At 44.7% G+C, this 25,422-nt stretch overlaps 1 long non-coding RNA gene across 1 annotated transcript; it reads right to left on the bottom strand.

The window, feature by feature from the left end:
• Positions 1 to 9,130: 9,130 nt before the first annotated feature.
• Positions 9,131 to 24,888, bottom strand: LOC135362531 (uncharacterized). Its single transcript, XR_010407352.1, has 3 exons — positions 24,011 to 24,888; positions 18,562 to 18,649; positions 9,131 to 18,453 (listed from the first exon to the last, which is right to left on the bottom strand). It is a non-coding gene; the product is annotated as an uncharacterized LOC135362531 (long non-coding RNA).
• Positions 24,889 to 25,422: the final 534 nt, after the last annotated feature.

Raw genomic sequence — 25,422 nt, 5'->3', positions numbered from 1 at the left:
GCTCTTTGCAACAACCTGCCATTTGTGATAAACATTTCAGAGAACAAGTTAAGCAGTGTTAGAGAAAACAGGAAAAATAAACTTTGAGTCTTTATATAAATATATATTCTACCCAAATCTAAATTTAATCTATGAACTAGCACAAGATAAATGTAAAGGTCACTCAGAGTTCTCTGCGGCGACTCACACAGAAAATAATATCTCAGTGTTGTACCGGTTGTTCCTATACAATACGAAACTTTGAACTGTTTATAAAATAATACAACAGACGCCCAATCACTCAAGAACATAGTTACTCTGCCCTTTGAAGCCTGCAGCTCAAGTATTACACAGGCAGGAAGTAGAAATCAGTGCTTTGATTTGTTTAAAATAAATTAAACACAAATGGCAACCATATTTCCTCTTATTCAGAGGAAGTTACAAAAGGTACAGAAGACCAAAAATACCAGGTGACTTTGAAATGAAGAGCCAGCAAAAACCCCCAAGTACTTGCCTTTAGCATACATTGGAAGACTTTGTGTGCACACATTTTAAAGGGCCACCACTGTTCAAAATAACTTGGAAATAACTCTGGGTTTCTTTCAGTGTGAAGAGTAAGTCATTCAAATAAATGTGCCTCAACACTTTAGAATCAAGCTTTTTTTTTCCTTTGAAAGTCAAACCTATACTTCATTTTGTTGAGCCACCCCGTTGGGTCTAGCCGCTTCAAAACCCGTCCGTGGAGGAAACCATGCGAATTTGGTGCTCGAGTCAGATTGCAGAAGGCAGAACAGGGTGGCAGGGCCCAGTCTCCAAGGGCTGTCCTCCAGCGACCTCGGGGGGCATCAGCTTCTGAGCAGCAGAGAAACAGGCAGCCCGGAGCGAGGGCCAGAAACCCGAGACCAGGGTGCGCTGGTCCTTCTCGTGCTCTGCCTGTGGGAGCAAGACGGATCCATCCATGCTGGGTGTGGGCAGCACGGTGAGGCTGGCCTAGGCCTGGCCTTGGACCTACCTGTAGCAGGTGTGTGGCTTTGCAGGGTGTCATGAGAAGCAAGCACGAGGTGCAAACCTTCAGGGGCCTCCCGAGTCACTGTTTTCATCACCCCACGAGCAGCGAGCATGGTATGGAAGGGCATGGGCTCAAAGCCTACCGTCACTGTGCAGAATGCGGCTTCAGTTCCCTCGTCTGCGAAATGGGGATAATTGTACCTACTTCAGAGAGTTGTGAGGGTGAAGTGATTTAATATTCATGAAGTTTTAGAGTACTGTTTGGCCCCTAGAAAGCCCTTCAGATGGTGGTGTTTTTTTTTTTTTTAAAGGCCACTAGTAATGAAAACCCCATGGCTGTTGGTTCCTTCCATGCAGAGCAGAAGGTGACACCAAGCTGTGCAGCAGACGCTGTTCGTACTTGTACACGCTCACCCATTTCCCCCTTCTTTATCTCTGGGGCACCTGCTTCTGCCCCCACTGCTCTGATCCTGCTTGTGCTTCTGGGGAGCTCTCCCCTCTTCCCATATGTTCAGCATTAAATAAAGGCCCGTACGTCTCTGCCTTGGGTGTCTCGTGGTTCTGTTGCTGTCCCATCCCAGACTCAGAAGGCCATCCCTGGCATTCTCCTCCATCTTCCTACCCACTTGGGACAATTCCCACCTTCCCACAACTTTTACTTCCACCTCTAACTCAAGGACTCCCAAACTATGTCTCTGGAGTCCAGGAGCCCTCCCTGAGTTTCAGACCATCTATCCTCCTGACTACCCTTTAGATGTCCTGCAAGGACTTTCAAACCAAAACAATCCATTCTCCACTGAGCTGACTTTCTGCTTTGTCAAAAATCAATTGACCACATCTGTATGGGGCTATTTCTGGACTCTGTGTTCTGTTCCATTGATATGTGTGCCCAGCCCTTCTGCAGTGCTGCCCAGTCTTAATGACTGCAGCTTTGTAGTAAGTCTCGAGATCAGATGGTGTGTGTCCTTGGAAAGACCCATGCAAACCCATGAAAAGAGTTGTTCTTCTCTGAGGTTGTCTTTCAGCATGAATTTTAGAATTAGTTTGCCAATTTCTACCAAAAAGCCTGCTAAGATTTTTTTTTAAAGATTTTATTTATTTATTTGACAGAGACAGACAAAGCGAGAGAAGGAACACAAGCAGGGGGAGTGGGAGAGGGAGAAACAGGCTTCCCACTGAGCAGGGAGCCCGATGCCAGGCTCGATCCCAGGACCCTGGGATCATGACCTGAGCCGAAGGCAGACGCTTAACGACTGAGCCAGTACCCCAAGCCTGCTAAGATTTTGATTGGGACTGAGTTTAATCTCTAGATCAGTTTGGGAGAACAGACCTTTCCAACCCACGGACACAATATATCATTCCATTTATTCAAGGAATTCTTTGATTTCTTTCACCAGTATTTTATAGTTTGCAGTGAAAATTTTTGCACCTATGTTGTGGGATTTATTCCTAAGTATTTCATGTTTTCTGGTGCTATTATATATTAAAACATTTTTAATTTCAACTTTTGATAGTTCTTTGCTAGTACACAGCTAAATTCACTCGTTAGTCTTAGCTTTTGCATAGATTCCATTGGGTTTTCTGCATAGAAAATCCTGTCATCTGCAAACAAATATATATTTTTTTAAGATTATATTTATTTATTTGACAGAGAGAGACACAGCGAGAAAAGGAACACAAGCAGGGGGAGCAGGAGAGGGAGAAGCAGGCTTCCCGCCGAGCAGGGAGCCCGACGCAGGGCTTGATCCCAGGACCCCGGGATCATGACCTGGGCCAAAGGCAGACGCTTAACAACTGAGCCACTCAGTTGCCCCAACAAAGATGTTTTTATTTATTCCTTTCCAATCTGTGTGCCTTTGATTTCTTTTTCTTGCCTTTGCACTTGCTAGGACCTCCAGTACAATGGTGAATAGAAGCAGGGAGGTCAGACATCCTTGCCTTGTTCCTGATTGTGAGGAAGAGCATCCAGTCTTTCACCTTTAAACATGGGGCTAGCTGCGGGGGCTTGCTAGATGCTTTTACCAGATTAAGGAAAATCTCTTTTAATCCTGGCTTGCTGAGTTTCTTTTTTTAAAATCACCAATGGATGTTGAATTTTGTTAAATGCTGTTTCTAGGTCTATTGAGATGATCATAAAATTTTCCTTCTTGAGTCTGTTGATATGAAGAATTATGTTGATTGACTTTCAAATATTGAACCAACCTTTTATTCCTGGGATAAACTCTACTGACCATGATGTATTATCATTTTTATACGTGGCTGAGTTAAGACTCGATAATATCTTTTTTTTTAAAGATTTTATTTATTTATTTTTTTAGAGAGCGAGCGAGAGAGAAACAGCATGAGAGGGGAGAGGGTCAGAGGGAGAAGCAGGCTCCCCGCTGAGCCGGGAGCCCGATGCGGGACTCGATCCCAGGACCTTGGGATCATGACCCGAGCTGAAGGCAGACGCCCAACCATCTGAGCCACCCAGGCGCCCTAAGACTCGATAATATCTTATTGAAGATTTCACATCTGTGTTCACAAAGGACCTTGATCTATAGTTTTCCTTTCTTCTGTGCCTCTTTAGGTGGGCTTTTAAGTCCCTTGCAGATTATTAGCTTGACTCTTCCAAGGCTTATTTTTAAGCTTTGTTGGGGACGGTCAATGTACACTCACTCGAGGGCTTGTTTAGCCCACTACTAAGGTGGAACGCTTTGAGAGTCTCTACAGTGTTTCTGCGGGTCACTGAGAATTGTCCACTGTGGCGGAGCTCTTGGGATCGTCCTCCTTGTGGCTCCCTGGTATTTGCTCTTTGTCCATCTCCATGGCATCTCACACCACACACGTGCAGCTCAGTGACTCACAAATGCTCAGGGCACCCTGTGAGGATTTCTGGAGCTCCTTCCCTGAAGAATTCCCTTCTCTCCGGGACTCTGTCCCACAAATCACCACTGAGTCCCTGCACTCCTGTCTCTGATCCTCACGGCAGCTAAGCCACCAGACACTACTTAGGTCCTTGTTCCCTGAGCTGTGGTCCATGAAGTAGCCCCAGGCAGAAATCCAGGGCAACGTTAGCACTTACCTTTCTTCGTTTTCTTTTCTTAGGGATCACAGCTCTGTGCCACCTGCTGTTCAGTGTCTGAAAATAGCTAGTTCATGAACTTTGTCCAGGTTTCCAGTTGCTTAGGGCGGCAGGATACATGCACTACAGTTACTCCCTCCTGTTGACTTGACTTCGGTATGTCCCCCACTAGGACAGGCCAGTCATGCCCCTGTGCTTGACCAGCCTCATGGCAGACACCGCCCCAGAGAGCCATGTGTCCAGCCCTGAGAGTGGCCCTCACTAAAAGGCTGCTGTCTTTCCAAAATGCTGCTGTAGTGGGTAGGCACGCTTTGCTGGTGGCTCTCTCTAGAAGTCTGATAAAAGAGGGATGATGGAGGATGGCAACACCCAGGCTAAAATTCTGTGACCTGACCTACTTAGAAAAATTCCAGGGGCGCCTGGGTGACTCAGTCGGTTGAGAGTCTGACTCTTGATCTCGGCTCATTCAGGTCTTGATCCCAGGGTCGTGAGGTCACGCCCCACCTTGGGTTCCATGCTGGGCATGGAACCTACTTTAAAAATAAATAAATAAATAATAAAAATCAAAGTTCCAAAGGATAAATTATGAAAAATGATTTTCATTATTCAAAATAGATGTCAGTAGGATCATTTGAGTGCAATTGAGCCTAGGGCGCATTTTAATGACAGTTTTAACAATTTAAACCTAAGCCTATATTTTTTACACACTACATAAAACCAAGGATAGGTAAATAAAATAAAATTCATGATCGTGGAAGATTGGGGAAAATTGAATGCCAATTATGAGGAATGTCTAAATAAATGATGATATATTAACCCAATAGATTATCATACAGCTATTAAAAATAAATAAAGTGACATGAAAAAGATATTTATGAGCAAAGCTGAGCAGAGAGAACCTAAGTTGCCCACATACAGTGATTACAACAATGTAAAATATGGGTCGATAAGAGAAAAGACTGGAAGAAAGTCTGGAGAGATGAAGGCAGCTATTATGCTATGATGGTGGGAATATGAGTGACATGACCTTTTTTCATTTTTTTCAAGTGCTGTAATAAACTTTAATAATTAAAAAGGTTTTAGAAAAACCACCCAACGCCCAGCCATCAGTCCTATTCAAACTTAACAATAATAATAGGAAAGAACCAGGAAGTGACCCGCCATCTCCCACAAAGGTGAGAGCAGAGCCCTTCTTGGCAGACTTCCTGTGTACCCAGCGGGGCAAAGCCTGTGTTGCCCGTGGCCTCAGGGGGAGCTGGAATGCACAGCAGATGCATTAGGAGTGAAGAGTTGCAAAAGTATTGGTCAGACCCCCCACGACATAACACACATATTTTCGCCTTGTAAATGCCAATTTTTTATTTTTATTTATTTATTTTTTAAAGATGTTATTTATTTATTTGAGAGAGAGAGACAGAGAGAGAGCACATGAGAGGGGGAGGGTCAGGAGGGTCAGAGGGAGAAGCAGACTCCCCGCTGAGCAGGGAGCCCGATGCGGGACTCGATCCTGGGACTCCAGGATCATGACCTGAGCCGAAGGCAGTCGCTCAACCAACTGAGCCACCCAGGCGCCCGTAAATGCCAATTTTTTTAAAGGTGAAACTTTATACTGCTATGGAGTTGAAGTTTGCCATTTGAAGGCTACAGATCTTCACTGTAGACAAGCCCGTGGGAATAGCAGTAACAGTTGGGTGACAGCACCAGGTAACATGGAGCATTCACACCGGGCCACTCTCTTGTTCAAGAGATCTTGAGAGAATATGCATATACTGTGACCACAGTCACCAAATTGCTGAAAACAATCCTGAGGAAAACCAGGTGTGTGAACCCCATGCTCAGGTCATGGTCAGGGACACCTGCAGCATCACCTCGGGCTTGCTCTCACTATTAAGGTGATTCTATCAGGCTCTTTGCACACATGCATGAGAAGCAATGCGCCTTGCTGACTGCTGTGCTTCCTAAAGCATGTGTGAAAAGAGAAAGGCAAGAGCCAGGACTGCTCAGCCTCCGTGAGCCTCCCCTTCCTGCTCCATGAGAGGAAAGGATGTGCTGCCACTCCCCTGTGCTACGTGGCCCCTTCCATGATGTCTGTTCATTGTGCACAGCTCCAGGGGTTCGTCTGACTCAAGCCCAGCTTCCGGCCCCTGGCCCACTGTGCTGCCCTTCTACTAGTCTCTATGGAGCCCTAGGAGACCCAGGGAAGGGGCAGGGATTTCGAAGTTTGCAGATTTCAGGCAATCCAATCCTCACTAGTAGGGACGATGGCGATGATACCAGCTAGGATTTATTATAACATTCACATTTGCAAGCCCTAAGTTATTTACATACATTTCTTCATTTAAATTTCACAACCACACTAGAATGATAATATCATTTCCTGCGTTTTAGAATTGGGGAAACTGAGGCACAGAGTGCTTAAGTTTCCTGAAATTGTTTTTCACCAGATCAGAAATTTTGGAGAGATTGGAACCCTCTTGGACTACTTACTGGTGGGAATGTAAAATTGTTCAACTGCTGTGGAAAATAGTTTGGTGGTTCCTCAAAAAGTCAAACATAGAATTTACCACATGACCCAGCAATTCCACTCCTAGGTATACATGTAAAAGAACTGACAGTAAGGACTCAAACAAATGCTTGTACCCCAATGTTAATAACAGTATTATTTGCAATAAGCAGAAGGTGGAAATAACTAAAGCATTCATCAGTAGATACATGGATTAACAAAATGTAGTCTATGCATACAATGGAATATTATTCAGCCATTAAAAAAAAGTTCTGGGGCGTCTGGTTGGCTCAGTCAGTTAAGCGTCTGCCTTCAGCTCAGGTCATGATCCTGGGGTCCTCGGGATCGAGGCCCGTGTCTGGCTCCCTGCTCAGTGGAGAATATTCTTCTCCCTCTGCCCCTCCACCTGCTATCTATCTCAAATAGATGATAGATAGATAGATAGATAGATAGATAGATAGATAGATAGATAGATAGATAGATAGATAGGTTGATAGATGAAAATTCTGACACATGCTATGATGTGAACCTTGAAAACATGCTAAATGAAATAAATTAGACACAAAAAAACAAATACCTCATGATTCCACTTATATGAGGTCCCTAGAGCAGTTGAATTCATTCTGGTTTAAAGATGGAGAATGGCGGGGGGTGTGCAAGACTAAAGCAAAATGGGTTTCTGCAGTAATATGGGTGAGAAATGAAGACTTGCTTATAACAGTGGCTGACAAGATCGATTTGAGAGAGATCAGGAGATTAAAATTGACTGGACATGGTGGTTCTTGGATTTGGAAAACAGAAGGAGGGATCAAAAATAATCCCTAGGTTTCTGGTTTGGTCAACTGGACAGGTGACTGCTCTGCGCGCTGGTGTAGCTATCCAAGAAGCTCTCATTCATCATTTTTCCAGAAGTTATTAGCAGGTGATGAGGAAGCAGGTAATGATTTTTAAAAACTTTTTTGAGGAATACTATACTACTCAGCAGCCCAAAGGAATACATGCAGCAACATGGATAAATCTGAAGAATATTGTGCTGAGAAAGGTGCTAGGCAAGTATATATTGGATGACTTCATTTATATAAAACTCTCAAAGAAGATAAATCTAATTCCCGGTGTCACAAATTTGATCACAAGTGTTTGCCTGGGGCTGTGAATGTGGAGGCTGAGGAAGACTGGGGCACCGGGAAACTTCCTGAGGTAATGGAAATGTTGTAGATTTTGATGGTGATGGTGGTTACAATGACCAGTTCATTTACAACAAATGCATTTAGGGGCGCCTGGGTGGATCAGTCTTTGAGCGTCTGCCTTCGGCTCAGGTCATGATCTCAGGGTCCTGGGATCGAGCCCCGCATAGGCTCCCTGCTGGGCGGGAAGCCTGCTTCTCCCTCTCCCACTCCCTCTGCTTGTGTTCCTGCTCTCACTATTCCTCTCTCTGTCAAATAAATAAATAAATAAAATCTTTAAAAAAAATTAAAACAAATGCATTTCATTGTATGTGGATTGTACTTCAATAAATTGATCTGAAATTTTTTTAAAAATCAGAACTTTAAGTAAATGCATTCTCTTCCTTTGGAGGAGGGATTATCCTAGAGAAGGTCATGGACTTGAACTAGTGACAAAGCTTTGCAATCACATGCATCTCTACTTCATGAATCTATTACTTAATGAGTTTAAGATTTAAAAAACACATACATGCGGTTCTAAATCTGTAAGGTTTTCCTTACATCCCATTCTCTTAAATAAATTCAATTGCATTCTTGAAGTTACCAAAATTTCGTTTCTTGGATAATTGTTCTTTTAGATTTTACCGAGTCACCATATGCTGGGATAACTGCATTGCAGCCAGCAATGTAAGGGGACAAATGCAGCATCTTGCTTTGGGAGGCACACAGCCTCTGCTTATGTGAACACTCTTATGTTTAACCCTCATCTTCAAACAAATTGGATTTTTGCTGTGACTTGCATGTGTATAGGAAAGTGTGGATGGGGGCGACACGGAGTTGACCAGAGCCACACAGCCTGTTGGTGGCAGTGCCGGGACACACACTGCCCCCTGGCCCTCACGGGCACAGGAGGCCACTCCTGGGAAGACTCACCTTCATCACTCAGACTAGAAGCCTAGGACTGCACTACCCAGCACTCTGGTTTCCTTCATACTATTTCCAGATCATTTATTTGCCAGTCCCGAGCTGAATGGCACCTTTTTTAGTGTGATCAATTATAGATCGATCACAAGTTTTGGTTTCTGTTAGGAAACAGATGCGCATGATGAAAAAGTCAAGTGTCTCTCCTACTCCACCTATCCCCCATCAGTGGGGGCAGCTGTGGGTCTTTACAAGATTGTGTGCCCTGATTGACATTGACAAGCATATGGGTGAATTGATCCTTTAAAAATGGTAGCAATCTTTATGTACCATTCTGCTTCTCCATTCTTTTTTTGATATAAACTGTGGTTATTTTAGAAAGTACAGGGTAGGTGGGCGCCTGGGTGGCTCAGTCAGTTAAGCGTCTGCCTTCGGCTCAGGCCATGATCCCAGGGTCCAGGGATCGAGCCCTGTATTGGGCTCCCTGCTCAGTAGGGAGCCTGCTTCTCCCTCTCCCTCTGCTTGCTGCTCTGCCTACTTGTGATCTCTCTCTGTCAAATAAATAAATAAAATCTTTACAAAAAAGAAAGAAAGAAAGAAAACACAGGGTAGGTATACTGTACATCAGTTGTTGTTGTTGTTGTTCTTGTTTTACCTTAGTTACATAAAGGATTTTTGTGAATCAACTTTATTAAGGTATCATCTACATACAATAGAGTGCACTTAGTTTAAGTTAATGAGTTCTGACAAGTGTGTATATCTGTGTAAGTAACCACTGTTACAATCAAGACAGAACATTTCCATCACCCAAAAAGTTCCCTTGTGACTCTTTCTGGTCAGTCCCCTCACCCTCCACACCAGGCCCCGGGGAACCACTGACCTGTTTCCTGTCACTCCAGATTAGATCTGTCCTTTCTAGAGTTTTCTATAAATGGAACCACACCGTCTGTAAATTTTTGGTCTTCTTTTATTCAACATAATATCTGTGAGATTTATCCATCTGTGGCATCTTCAGTAGTTTATTCCTTTTAGCATTCCGCTGCACGGCTACACCACAATTGTTTATCACATGTTGGTGGACATTTAAATTGTTTTCAGTTTCGGGCTATTATTAGACAAAACTGCTGTGAACATTCCTGTATGAATCTTCGCAGATGTTTACTATTGTGTATTTTCTAGCAGTGGAATCGCTGGGTTGTAAACAGTACATAAATATTGAAAGAAACTGTCCAGCTTTTCCAATCATACCATTTTTCATTCTCACCAGTAATGTATATCTCCTTGGCAACACTTGATATGGTCGGCCTTTTAAATATGGTCATTCAAATGGATGTCTAGTGCTGCTTCATTGTGATTTTAATTTTCCCTTATAACGAGAGATATTAAACATCTTTTCATGTGCCCATTGGCCACTGGTATATCTTCTGTAAAACATCTGCTCAAATTTTTTAATTCGTAATGAAGTTTTGTTTGTCTTCTGACTTTTGTGTTACAAGGTCCTTATGTATTCTGCTTAAAGCCCTTTGTCAAATATACAGTTTTTGGCTCATCTTTTCCTTTTCTTAAGGGTGCTTTTAAAAGAAGTTTTTCATTTTGATAAAGTTCAATTAATCAATTTTTTTTCCTTTATGGTTTATGCTTTTTTTTTAATTGTTTTGCGATACACATTTTTTTTTTAAAGATTTTATTTATTTGTTTCCTAAGAAATCTGCCAAGGTGGCAAATATCTTCTTCCGTGTTTTCTTCTTCAAGTTTGATAATGTTAACTTTTACATTTAGGTTTACAGTCCAATTCAGGTTAATTTTGGTATATTTTATCAGATAAGGATCAAGGTTCATTTCTTCCCATGTGGCTATCCAACAGTCCCAGCACCAATTGTTGGAAAAAACTATCCTTTCCCCCATTGAATTCCCTTGGCAACTTTGTCAAAATCAATTAACAATGTATCTGTGGGTTTATTTCTGGACTCTATCCTGTTTCATTGATCTGTATGTCTACCTTTATGCCAGTACCACACTGTCTTGATAATTATAACTTTGTAGTGGGTTTTGAAATAAGATAGTGTAAGTTTTACAACTTTGTTTTTAATTTTCAAAATTGTTTCTATTAAAAAATTTGGCTTCAGTTCTTTGCATTTCCACATTTTAGAATGAACTTGACATTTTTTACATAAAAGCTGCTGGGATTTTTATTTGGGATTGAATTGAATCTACAGATTAATATTGGGCGACTTGGAAAATTTAACAATATTAAGTTTTCTGATTCATGAACTTGGCATATCTTTCTATTTATGTGTCTTTTTAAATTTCTCTCAGCAATGTTTTGTAATTTTTAGCATACCTCTCTTGCATACATTCTGTTATATTTCTCCCTAAATGTTTTGTGGTTTTTGATGGTATTGTAAATGGTATTTCTTTTTTTTTTTTTTTAAGATTTTATTTATTTATTTGAGACAGAGAGAATGAGATACAGAGAGCATGAGAGGGAGGAGGGTCAGAGGGAGAAGCAGACTCCCTGCCGAGCGGGGAGCCCGATGCGGGACTCGATCCCGGGACTCCAGGATCATGACCTGAGCCGAAGGCAGTCGCTTAACCAACTGAGCCACCCAGGCGCCCAGTAAATGGTATTTCTTAAAATTTCAATTTCAATTGCTTATTGCCAGCATTTGAACACTGATTCTTGAATATTAATTTTGTATCCTGTGACTATGTTAATTCACGTATTAATCCTAGTAGCTTTTTTTGTAGAGTCCTTGGAGTTTTCATGGTATATGATCATGTCCTATCTAAGATGGACATGTTGTCTGTGAATAAAGATAGTTTTACTTCTTTCCAGTTTAGATGCTTTTCTTTTTCTTGCGTTATTCAGCTGGCTAGCATTGCCACTAAAATGTTGAATAAAAATAGCAAGAACAGACATCCTTGTCTTGTTACTGACTTCAGGAGGAAGTTTTCATTCTGTCCTATGATATTAGCTCTAGGTTTTTTTTTTTTTTTTAAGATTTTATTTATTTATTTGAGAGAGAGAGAGAGGGAGAGAGAGAGAGAGAAAAACAGCATGAGAGGGGATAGGGTCAGAGGGAGAAGTAGGCTCCCCGCCGAGCCGGGAGCCCAATGCGGGACTCGATCCCAGGACTCCGGGACCATGACCTGAGCCGAAGGCAGTCGCTTAACCAACTGAGCCACCCAGGCGCCCTAGCTCTAGGTTTTTAATATTTGCCCTGTATGAGGTTATGGAAATTCTCTTCCCTTCTTGGTTTGCTGAGAGGTTTTGTTTTGTTTTTAATCATGAACAGGTATTGGGTTCTGTCAATGCCCGCTCCCCCCTCCCCTTTTTTTGCAACTATTGAGATGATCATGGTTTTTTCTTAGTCTGTTAATATAGTAAAATACGTTGATTTTTAAATGTTAAATCAATCTTGCATTACTGGGATAAACTCCACTTGTCCATGGTTTATAGTCTTTTTTATGTGTTGCTGGATTCAATTGGTTAAAATTTTGAAAGAATTTTAATATCCATTTACTGAGAGATACCAGCCTGTAGATTTCTTCTCTTTGTCAAGTTTCGGTATTCGGGTGGTGCTGGCTCTCTATTGGGTATATATATATTTAGTATATATATAATATATATATTTAGGATAATTATGTCTTCTTGGTGAGTTGACCCCTTTATCAGTATGAAATCTCTCTCTCTCTCTTCTCTAGTAATGGTCCTTGCTCTGAAATATAGGCACTTCAGTATTCCCATAATTCACATTTGCATGATCTATCTTACTCCATCACTTTACCTTTTTTGGTATTTTTTAAAGTGTACAATCCAGTGATATTAAGTATATATATTCACACTGTTGAGCAACTGTCACCACTGTCCATATCCAGAACTTTTTCATCTTCCCAAACTGAAGCTCTGTACTCTTTAAACAATAAATCCCCATCCCCTTCCCCATCCCTGGCAACCACCATTTTACTTTCTGTCTCTATGAATTTGACTGCTCTAGTTCATAATGCATAATGCATTCAAGGTTCATCCATGTTGTAGCATGTGTCAGAATTTCCTTCCGTTTTTATGGCTGAATTCCAACTTATGTATAAACCACATTTTGCTCATCCATTCATCTGCTGATGGATATTTGGGTTGTTTCCACCTTTTGGCTATTGTAAATGATGCTGCTATTAAACATGGGTGTACGAGTATCTATTTGAGTCCTGCTTTCAATTATTTTCAGTACATACCCAAGAGTGGAATGGCTGGGTCATATGGTAATCCTAAATCTAACTTTTCAAGGACCTGCCAAACTGTTTTCCATGGCCACACCATATTACATTTCCACCAGCAATGCATAAGCGTTCCAACTTCTCCACATCCTCTGAACACTTGTTATTTTTTGTTTTGATAGTAGCTATTCTAAAGGGGTGTGAGGTGATATCTCATCATAGTTTTGATTTGCATTTCCCTAATGACTAGTGATGTTGAGCATTTTCCATGTGCTCATTGGCCACTTGTATGTCTTCTTTGGAGGGATGCCTGTTCAATTACTTTATCTATTTTTCAGTTTGGCTGCTTGGTTTTCTGTTGTTGAGTAACATTCTGTTTTTTTTTTTAAACACCTTTTATCTTGGTTTTGCTGACTGAGAGATGTTTTATTTTGAACATCAGAAGCTGAAAGAAAAAAAATGATGTCATATTCAAAGACATATTTTTTCTTCCATTCAGCACCACAAATTTTAACAATTATTGACATTCCACTGAAGTGACTCAATGTGTAGAAATATGAGAGTTACATTTCTCTCCATCACTCATGTAAGAATCCACATTTAGCAATGTGGCAGAAAACAACTTGTATATAACCTAAAAACAAAATCGGTTTCTTTCTATCCAACTGGAACATTAGCATTCCTCAAATTAATGATATTCATGACTTTGACCACTCTTTCTTATAAATATGTGGCACCAACTCTGATAGTAAATGAACAGTTATCAGATCGAGGTACCGCTCTTCCTGTTTCAAAACCATGAAAGGAAATGGAAAAGAGGAAAACCCCTCAGAGTTTTTGAGCTGGTGATGGGGTCCCTGACCAGCACAGGAAGGAAATGACCATGGAGACACCTGTGCAATGGCTAGAGCCAGGCTAGCCTCTTTTGGATGTCATGCAAACAGCACACACACCCACTCAGGGTGGGTCACACAGAATGCTGGGCACCATCCCACTGGGCCAGCGGAATATGGGAATTAGCAGTTCATCTCTCCCTCAGGCTTAATTTCTAGAAGCCTCATTTTGGTTACAAACTGAAGTACTTAAGGATGGCATATCTGTGGTTTGCTTCTAATTAATCTGGGGTGAGGACAGCGGGGCTGGATGAAACAGGATGGGTGTGAATTGGGATGTTAGGGCTGGGCAGTCAATATGCTATTCTGCCTGTGCATATATTTTGTTATGGTCAGAGAACCTGTATTCTCTGGTTCATGGGCAGTCAATATGCTATTCTGCCTGTGCATATATTTATATTTTTCTATAACAAATTTGTTTTTAAAAAGAAGCTTCATCCCTTTTTTCCTCCTTGGAGGAAATATCTAAATATTCCTAAGTATCCAAATGTTAATAATGCTCTCTCGACAAAAACTAAAGAGTGATCCTCTCAGCAGAAATGACTCATCTAGGAGACATGGACATCTGCCTTTACACGTGCTTGACTAATCACTAACCACACCCTAACCCCAGTTTACCATTTTCCCAAGGGATAAAGAGGGACTCCACCCGACTGGGGCCTTGGAGCCCCAGGTAGAAGACAGGAAGAACCCAGCTCTGGCCCTCTCTGTAGCCTGGCAGGCAATAGGTGCCAAGCAACCAGCCCAAGGAAGGCAGTGACACAGGCCATCCCCGGGGTACAGAGCTGGGCCTCCAGCCCCCTGCACAGGTTCACCCTCTGAGAAGCCCAAGGGGGCAGAGGCTGATGCTCAGGGCCCCCTTTCTCCTGGACTCCAGTAATGTCAGAACTGCCAAGTGCATGAAGTTGCCAAACAGTCCTCTTGATGATAGAAACCCAAGGCCCAGTGAGACTAGGGACTCTTCCAGTGGGGACCTCACTTTCCACATTCCTTCTAGAGCCGTTCACTTCTTCTTCCAGCAGATACTTAGTATGTACTTACTGATCACCGGGCCCTGTGCTAGGGACTGAGAAAGGAGCATCTGAGCAGACCTGGGAGAAGTGAGTGGGGGACAGGGCCCATTCCAGATAGCAGGGACAGTCATTGCAAAGGCCCTGAGGCAGGAACATGCCAGTTTGCTGGGGACCGAGGCAGCCAGTGGGAGTGGAGGAGCAGCAGGTCACATAGGCCAGAGTCACTGTCACTGAGGAGGCCATAGGAGGAGGTGTGCGCAGAGGCAACAAGATCCATACAGTTATGTCTTTATATGTCTTATCTTGAATACAACTGGAGAGAAAGTCCTTGGACAACAGATCTGTCTGACTTTGCTCATATTTCCTACAGGGCTTCCCAAGCACAGCATCTGACATGCCAGGGAATCAGGGTTCTCAGTATATTCTGAAGCCAATTACCAAAACTAAGATGGCTGGGGACTTCTTTTTTTTTTTTTTTTAAGTTTTTTTCTTTTTAAAGATTTTATTTATTTATTTGAGACAGAGAGAATGAGAGACAGAGAGCATGAGAGGGAGGAGGGTCAGAGGGAGAAGCAGACTCCCTGCCAAACAGGGAGCCCGATGTGGGACTCGATCCCGGGACTCCAGGATCATGACCTGAGCCGAAGGCAGTTGCTTAACCAACTGAGCCACCCAGGCGCCCTGGCTGGGGACTTCTAAGCACACTAAACTGGTTTCTTTGAGGTGTTAAGACGGACGTGCCTGATTTAAATTATGCACCCTAAGATGTGAATGAATGAAAATGAATGTCAAAACCCTCCAGAGAAGCTTAAGAGAGCAAACACAGTCACGATAATCACTGCAACCCTGGTCTCCCTTCTGTGGAACCAACAAGCGCAACACCCCACACTAAGAAGCTTCTAGCAATGGCTCACACACTCCTGAAATCATACTACACAACCTGCATCTGATCTGAATGAACTGGCCGAGGGCCCACAGCACTGAGCACTGGGAGCATTCTTGAGAACTGCATCCTGCATTTTCAAACTGAACATCCTTATGACATGTGGATAGTCACTTTTTTCCCCATTGGTCACCTGGAAAACTGAACCACCAGCACAAGCAGGGGTGAAGCTTGTGACAGCAGTGTAGAAGGGTCCCGAGATGCTCATCCGTGATAGCCCAGGTGAAGTCTGACCTGGGAGGCTTCCTGGGCCCGACATCCTCCATCCCATCATCCAAAAGCTGCTGTAGAAGCAGAGACCAGGGCTCTATCCTCGGTATGAGCCCCTGAGCAGGTTGTCTTACCCTGTGTGTACACTGCAGAGGATGCTCAGTAGTGTACCCCAAATTTAAGGGACCAAGAACAGTGTTGTCAAGAAGCTTCAGAGGAGAGCAAGCAGGGCCTGGTGACAACTGACACAGGGTGCTGGGGTGATACAGAAGAAGGGGAATTTCTCAGACTGCTGGTAAGTTGGGTGCATCCTTAGACTCAAACTGCTAAGAATTAATACCCGTATCATATAAAGAACTAAAAACAGGAAAGAAACCCCAAAGAAAAATAGGAAAACGATACAATTTTCTAATGAAAATTGACTGCAGCCAGTGAACATTTTAGAAGATGCTTAAATTTCCAAGTAATAGATGGAATGTAAATTAAAGTATCAATAAAATGAGCTTTTTCACCCAACAGACTAGGAAAAAACTCAGAAAGGTAAAATCCAATGCTGATTAAAGTGCGTGTGTTTGTGTGTTGTGGGGGGATAGGCCTGCTGGGGCAATCAGGCAACATCTGCTAAAACTCTGAAATGTGCATGCTCTTTGACCCAGTGATTCTACCTGGAGGACTCCAGCCTACCCAAATACTCCCAAATGCACACAAATGAATACATGCCCTCAAGGACCTTCACTGCAGCACTGCTTTTAATAGCAGGAATTCTGTAGACAACCTAAGTGTCCTTCAAGAGAGGAACAATTAAATACATAATGATGCATCTATATAATAAGATACCACATAGGCACAGGAGAAAACGTTGAAGAAATATGTTAACAGCAGGAGAAAACGTTGAAGGAATATGTTAACAGCAATGCCCTCTGGAAGACAGGGTTTTAGGAGGAGACTTTATAATACAGAAAAATCAGGGGGAAAAATGCGAAGCAAACAAGCTGCTGAGTTGGTGGTATGGGTAAATAGGTAAAATATAGGTAAAATTTAGGTAAAATAGAAAGCCATGTGTGCACAGACGTACGTACATATATATATAACGGTCCAGAGTCTGTAAGGGTATGTACCCGGATGCGTTTGCTATGGTTTAACATTTTTATGACGAGCATGCTTAAGTATAACTTGTTTAATTTTAAAAAGGAAAATACCCAAGCTGGGCTGGACTTGGCCACTCCTGTCCTGTCCTGGTTTCCTGCCACCGGTGTCTCTCCCGAGCAGCTCTGGCTCCCAGCACCATGCACACGTGAGGTGTTGCCAGCTTCTTTCCTCTGCCACATCTCGGCCCTGAGCTCCAACCCCATGTGACCAACTGCCTTAGCAGTATCTCCCTCCACCTCCACCAGACCAAACGCAGGACTTCTCCTCCACTCCAGGCCTTCTCTTCTGGTGTCCCATCTCAGCACATGACAGCCTGCCACCATCACGCTGACCCTCCCTCTCCCTGACCCGCAGCCACTCGGTCACCAGCTTAGATTCTATCTGTTAGACACACCTTTGTCCCCACCTCCATCTCCACCACAGACAGCCTCAGCGTCTCACCTGCACGTCAACTCCTGCCCTCCACTCACCCTCTGTGTTGCAGCCAAAATGGTGTCTGAGAAGGGGAGGTCGACCCACAGCTACGTCCTGCTTCAGCTCTTCACTGGCGATCCGTCGCTCCCAGGACCAAGGGCAGTTCCTCAACAAGGCCAAGCCACATGCCCCGGCGCCCCTCCCAACCACCATCCCCTCCCTCCCTCTGGGCTCCATCACCCTGACTTGCCTCACATCCCTGGCGAGTCCCACCTTCTAGAACTTTCTTCTCCCTTTCTCTTGGCATTCAGTTGGTTCCTAGTCATGCTTAGACCTCGGCTTGGTCAACCCTTCTGTGAAGGAATCCTCCCTCCCATTCTTCAAGTTTCCTCTCTTCAAAGTTTTCCTCATACCCCCTCTCTGTGCTTCAGAGAATGTCTGTTTCGTATTCAGTATTTGGGTGATGTTAGATTCACACCTGTCCCCCATCAGCTCTGAGCACCATGAAAGTAGAGAATTCTCCCTGTACCCAAACACCCAGCACAGAATTTGTAGCAAAACCAGGGTGCAACGAGTACTGTGTGGACAAACATTTACACAAAGGTTTAAATACTGCACATATTTTTAAACTTTTTAGTTTGGAATTTCCAAATATATACAAAAGCAGAGAGAAGAGTACAAGGAATCTCCGTGTGGCCGCCATTCAGCTTCGCTATCAGCATGCTGCCATTTCTTTCTCCACCCCTCACACCTTTTCGCTTCTTTGTTCTTTTTCTTGTCCTACTCATGGAAACTCCGGTGTGTACACAGTGACACTTTTACATGTGCACACGCACGTAGCCCCATGTATCTGCTTGGAGCACAGCCGGTGGGTGGGCGGCCATCACAAGGTACACTGGGAGCACCACGCAGGGCTGTTTGCTTCCCACACACTCGGGTTCTCAAGCAGCTGGACCCCTCGGAAGAGCCGCCTCGTACCTCAGGTGGAAAAGTTATTTGGCTGTGAGCCGAATATCTCCCAGTGCGCTGTCACACCCTTCCCGGCCCAAACAAACACAAAGAGACGCATCCCATCGAGTCACCTACTTGGCTGAACTGTGCACCTGGTCGCCCTCTGAGAAGCTTCCTTCGCGGGTATTTTTCTTCCCCACACAAAGCATGCCTATGAAGTAAACTGAGAATGACAAAAACAGGAAAGCCCGATCTTACAGAGACTAAGGAGCCAAGGCCTGCCTGATAATGGGGCCCAAACTCCTAACTCCGATCCCAAAGAAAACAAACGATGCCATGGTTTCTGTGTCCACTTCCAAACTAAGAAATACACTGGGGAGAATAAATCACAGTTTCACAGATAGGAACTGCTAGCACTTACTGATCATATAACGAATAGGGACAAATAAGTTTATCCTTAACAGTCACAAATAATTTCACAGCTGTTAGTTTTGGCAGCCATCAATTTGGAGGCAGTACGGGCTCATGGTACACATCTTCATCATCATCGGCTCAGGCAAAAATCCCGTATGCCAAAGGCACGTAATTGTCTGAAGGAAAAAGAGGCTTAAGTAACCAGATTTTTTAAAAAGATTTTATTTATTTATTTGAGAGAGATCATGAGCGGGGAGAGGGGCAGAGGGGCAGAGAGAAGCAGACTCCCCACTGGGCAGGGAGCCCAACGCAGGCCTCGATCCCAGGACCCCGGGATCATACCTGAGCCGAAGGCAGACACTTAACCGACTGAGTCACCCAGGCGCCCCGGTATTTTTTAATAGTCAATATTTAAAAGCATGTGAAAGTGTTTTTTAAGTCCAATAATAAATTCAGAGATGTATTAGCACCAATGCCTTATCCACTTACCAATCCAGATTACATGGCCGCATCCCACCAAATCTGTTGACCAGATATATCGAGCAGGACACTACCCAGAACACCGCAAAGAAGCCCAGTTTAACAGTGTCTGTGCTTCTCCTGTGTCCCCCATCCCCGAGCCCCTGCCCCAGCTTACCTCAACACCCTGCTCCGAGTGCTGCCCCAGACCCCCTCACCCCAACTGCCAATGGGCTCCCTCTCTACCACCATCACACCTGAGAATTCTGGAAGACCAGACACTGGCAAGTGACAGCCACATGGTCAGTGAAGGTAATGAAGGCAGGTGGCCCTCAGCCTTCCCAGATTAAGCCAGTAGCTAAGAAACTCAGAGGTGTTCGAGTCACTGGATCTTATTTTTCAGAAAAAAAAAAGAAATTTCAGAAAGTTATCTTCTAGGCACATACCAGATCTTTATGAGTCTTCACACTAACATCATTTGTTGAACCGACCACACTGAGGCCCACCTTGGGATGCCAGCTCAGCTGTGCTTCCCTCCCATGGGCAGAGGCCAATGCTACTCACTGCCTCAGTTTTGGCAAACCCAAAGCTGTACAATTTGTGCGCAGCCTCAAGTCCTCCAGCACATTCCCATTTCAATTAAGTTGAGGCAAAAAGCTGTCCCTTATTTAGCATGAACAACAAAGAAGGGTAAGAAGATGTACAAAATCTTGCAAACAACAAAACAATTTTGGCTACTGAATTACCACTGTTCCTAGTAAGATCTCAAAGACAAATCACATCAGGAGCAATATGCCTAGTAGTCAAGAGCTGAGGTTCTAGGCCTAACATCCTGAGTTCAATAGCTGGTTCTGCCTCTCACTGACCAAATGCCTTGGGCCAGTTACTCTACCTCACTCCATTATTCCACGTCACTCCAACCTCATTCTACCTTACTCCAAACTTACTCCAACTGTACTCCACCTCACTCTATCTCATTCCAACCTTACTGTAACCTTCCTCCACTTCACTCCAACCTTGCTCCACCCTGCTCCACCTTACTCTACCTTACTCCAACCTTACTCCACCTTACTTCAACCTTACTCTGCCTCACTCCAGCCCACTCCACCTTACTCTAACCTTACTGTATACCTTGCTCCACTTCGCTCCAACCTTACCCTACCTCATTCCAACATTACTATATCTCACTCCACCCTTATTCCACCTCATTCCAAATTCACTCCAAACTTACTCCACCTCACTCCAACCTAATTCCACTTTACTCCACCTCAACTCCAACTTTACTCCACCTTGCTCCAACCCTCCCCCACCTCAACTCCAACCTTACTCCATCTTAATTCAACCTTATTCCACCTTACTTCAACCTTACTCCGCTTCACTCCAAACTTACGAAGCTTACTCCAACCTTACTCCATCTTACTCTACCTCACTCTAACCTTACTGTAACCTTGCTCCACCTGTTCCAACCTTACTCTGACCTTACTCCACCTTACTCCAACCTTACTGTAAGCTTACTCCAACCTTACTCTACTCCAACTCTACTATCAGTAAAAATGGTGGTAATGATCACAACCAGCTCATGAGGATGTTGTGATTACATGAGAAAATACATATGAAGTACCTATGTCCATATGATCCCTGAACAAGTTCGAATTGCATAGGTCCACTTACACACAGATGTTTTTCGATAAATGTAGGAAAGTACCATAAATGTATTTTCTCTTCCTTATGCTTTTTTTTTTTTAAAGATTTTATTTATTTGACAGAGAGAGAGAGAGAGAGCACAAGCAGGGGGAGGGGCAGAGGGAGAAGCAGACTCCCTGTGGAGCAGGGAGCCCGATGCGGGGCTCGATCCCAAGACTTGGATCATGACCCGAGCTTAAGGCAGATACTTAACCCAGGCGCCCCTTCCTTATGCTTTTCTTAACATTTTCTTTTCGCTAGCTTATTTTATTGTAAGAATACAGTATATAATACATATAACACACAAAATATGTGTTAAGTGTTCAAGTTATCAGTAAGGCGTCCAATCAACAGTAGGCTATCAGTGGTTACGTTTTGGGAGAGTCTGAAGTTATACGCAAATTTTCAACTGTGGGGGGGGTTGGTGCCCCTACCCCCCACACTGTTCAAGGGTCAACTGTACTGTTTATGAAGCACTCAATAAATATTAACCACTATTTTATTAGCCTTTGAAGATTTTAAATTTGGTTAAAAATTATGAATAAAAACTCCAACTTTATTTATAAATTAACATAGGATAAATTATTATTGCTACTTCATTTTAAACATCACACTGATGTGTTATTTACATTGATCCAACCAGAGCTTTGAAATACTTCTGGGACACAGCTCAGATAGTCAAGAAAAAAGAAAAAGTCCTTCAGATAACTGTGTAGCCTCTGGCAGGGTACCTAATCTCTTTATCCCTTAATTTCCTCAACTATAAAGCAGAACAACAATTAGCCTACTCTGAAGAACAGTGATAAAAGTCAATACTCCCCTCTTAGGCACCTAGCAAATACACTATCCTTGGAAAACACTCAGTATGTTCTGAGAGAAAGGCAGGCCCCTAGCAGAGCTCCACAGGCCCAGGGTCCTCCCAGTAGACCTCTACGATCTTGGTTCCACGAAGCTAAACTTAGAGTCAGCTCCTCCACACACAGAAATGGAGGCACACAGGTGATCACCAGAAGTTAGGACACAAGGCAAGAGCTTAGACATCATCCAGTCCCAAACCATCCTTTTAAAGTTGGTCTTGCAAAGACCATTCAGACATAGACCAGCACTCAGTTTCTCCCGGGGGCCAGCCTCCATCTTGCCCTGCAACTGGGGGAATCTTGTTCACTCAGTGCTCATCTGCCTCTTTTCTGGGAGCTAAATGTGGATCATAGCCAAATCTGCACCTCTAAGTGTGCCCTCACTTTTGAACTTGATTTGTATGTATTTCCTGTGTATTTTACACCACAGCAGGCCAGCTGTATTCTGGGTACCTAGAACACTGGAAAGTGCTCAGTAAATATTTGTCAAGTGAATCACCCCAACATCATGAGGTGGGTACTGCCATCCCCATTTGGCATATGAGAAGACAAGCTTACCAAGGTTAAGTGAACTGCCATTCCACTTAGCTAGTAAACTGCCACTAGGTATCTCTAGTCCTCCTCCCCAGGGCCCCATGCGCCGCCCCCAACTTCCAGTTCCCACTCCACTGCCCCCATACCAGTCTTCTCCCTGCGTGCCCCACCATGCCCAGCTTCAGCCCCCACTCTAACTCACTGGCACTTCCTGCAACAGCCTCACCCCACAAGCTTCTCCCCTTTACAGCTGTTCTCCACAATGCACCCAGGGCAAGCCATCCCAAGAGAATCTGAACAAGCATGAGGTCCTGTGATGGCTCCCCAGTCTACAGAGAATAAAACTCAAGCTCTACCTCCCATCTCACACTCCAGCAGCTAATTCCACTATTTTATCTAGCTTCATATTCGAGCATCTGCGTCTAGTGCTCTAAGCATATAACAAACGGCCTGGCCTTCCCACCCATGCATCTTCTGTACCTTGGATGTCCATACTGCTTAGGAACTCCCATTTCCCTGAAGCGCAGGCCTCCCTCCTCGAAGAAGCCCTCCCTGCCCTCACCCCCTCCTCAGGCTCAGGTAGGGACACCTGTAATGCTCTACACCACATGGATAAAGATATAATCAGCTAGTTATATGTCCATCTTCTCTATTCAACTATGAACACCTAGAAGGCAGAGACTAGGTCTTTATCTTGGATGCTGAATGCCTGGCAAAAGGTCTGCACTTGGTAGAAACTCAGATACCTTAATGACTCATTCCTCCTTGGTTTTCTAGACCCTGGGGTTATCCTAGAGTAGGGTATAACAGGGAGCCACTGAAGCCCGTCAATTACTATCTTCAAAATCTCCCTGATATCCTGCTTCTGTCTCCATGACCACTGCGCTCCCAGGCTCAGGCCCTCATTACTCCCAGGTCTATGAGATTAACTTCCTTCCTCCAACATCCCCTTTGTATAATTACAATTCCTGTCTGGTTCCTGCCAGAATTACTTTACTGAAACACACATCTGATGTCAGTTCCATGCCTAAAGACCCAATGTAGTTCCCCCTCCCCAGCCTACAGGGGCTTCAAAGGCCCTCCACCTTTCCCCCACTTCTCCCCTTCCAGCCCACCTACTGACTCCCCACACACCCAACACTTACTTCGCTGCTATTCCCAGAACTCTCGAGACACATCGATAGCCTGCCTATGCAGGCTGTCAGGCATCCCCTGTGCCAGGAGCACCCCGCTCATCCTTCAAGGCTCAGCTCAGAGGTCATCTCCTGGGTGAAACCTACGCTGACTCTCCCCCTCCCATGCGTAACTCACACCCGGCCTCCACCCTGTCCTCTACTGCACTCTTAACATTACTCGGTCACCACAAATTGCGGGCTATTCCATCTCTCACGGGATCCTCTGCAGGTGAGCAAGGCCAGACACAGGGTTTGACATCAACGCAAGCGCGTGCATAAGTCAGTCAAGTGGCCATCCCGTTTCCTTCAATTTAATAACTTGCGATGGAGGCTTAAGAGTGGCGCACCCTCCTCATTTTAACAATGGGAATAAAGAGCTCAGGAATATGACGTGCCTGGCCCAACGCCACCGTGTTCGGGCAGAGCTGGGCCCTAGACCCTCTGATTAGAAATCTTATTTACCAACAGTTAAACGACGGAGGGCGGGGAGAGGGCCCCAGCTGTTCTGCATGGGGGCCACCGGCGCTCGTGGGGTCTCAGGTCCTCCCCTTTGCGGCTCCCTTGCCGCGGAGCCCAGTGTTCGTTCCCACACTTGACTGCCTGGAACTAGTCTCTCCCAGAACTTGGGGAGAAGTCGCTGTTTACGGTCCCGCGCCCGCAACGACAAGGCCCCGCCGAGCTCACCGCACAACAACACCCGGGCCGGTAGCGCCTCCAGCCTCTGGCCGCGCACCTCGCGCCGCCGCGCACGCCACGCACGCCACGCACGCCACGCGCATGCGCAGCCCCCGGCTCTGCGGCGGCGGCCTGTAGGCTTGTGCAGCCCGCGTCGTCGGGAGCTGGTCCCCGGTCCGGGAAATGCCCGGGTGCCAGGCGGCGGGAGAGGTCAGCGCGGTCGCTGTGCCCGCCTCCTCTACTCCGCAGGGGAAGGCTGTGGCTCCGTGTGGGGTTGGGCGGCGGGCCCTAAGCCCCGGCCACAGGATGGGCGCGTGCGTCCCTCGGGTTGGGGTGCCGGGCAGAGGGCGGGAGGTGAGCGGGCTGCGGAGCAGTGGACCGAGCGTCTGGGGGTCGGGGTGCGCGGGGCTCCTTCTCCACTGCCGCCGCCAAAGCAGAGAGACCAGCTGAGACTCGTACCTTCTTGCGGAAACTTCGGCTTTGTCTCTCCCACGCGGAAGGCAGCAATGCCAGGTAGCGCCTGGCATTGCGGACTTGAGCCAGACTCCCTGAGTCTGATTGCAGCTCTGTGGCTCACTAGCCCCGAGAGCTTGGCCAGTTTACCTTACCTCTTCAGTGCCTCAATTTCTTCAGCTGGAAAAAGGGGTTAGGGATCTTATTCACAGGGTAGGCTGTTGTGAAGATCAAATGAGTTAGTATAAGAGAATGAGGTTGGTGCCTAGCAAGCACTATATGAGCATGTGGGTGTTATTATTACTGTTTTTTATTAGAGCTGTGTGTAACAGGATGTTTAATGGACCTTTTCCTGTTACCCTAGAATTTATGAGTCAGGGCACAAAGATGACCCAGAGGTGTTGAGTTCCCACACAGTAAAGACAATACCGGACATATAAGCAGAACTTATTAAAGGGCTGTAGAACCAGACCTGCCAGAAGAAAGTATAGGGGAGTTTGGAGAAGGTGATGGGAATATTCTGTATCTTGATTGTCATGGTAGATTTTGTAGAACTCTAAACCTAAAATGGGTGAGTGTTACTTATGCAAATTAAACATCAATAAACCCGAAGAGAATTTTTTAAAAGACGCATTAAGAAAATGAAAGGCAAGCCACAGACTGGGAGGAAATCAAAACACATATCTGATAAAGGATTCTATACAGAATACATAAAGAACTCACTTAACCCTGTAATAAAACTACAA

The sequence above is a fragment of the Mirounga angustirostris genome, unplaced genomic scaffold (genome assembly GCF_029215605.1).
Source record: "Mirounga angustirostris isolate CCGP_5_RB_7025 unplaced genomic scaffold, mMirAng1.0.hap1 SCAF_14, whole genome shotgun sequence".
Classification (NCBI taxonomy): Eukaryota; Metazoa; Chordata; class Mammalia; order Carnivora; family Phocidae; genus Mirounga; species Mirounga angustirostris.
This window is presented reverse-complemented; position numbering and strand designations above follow the sequence as displayed.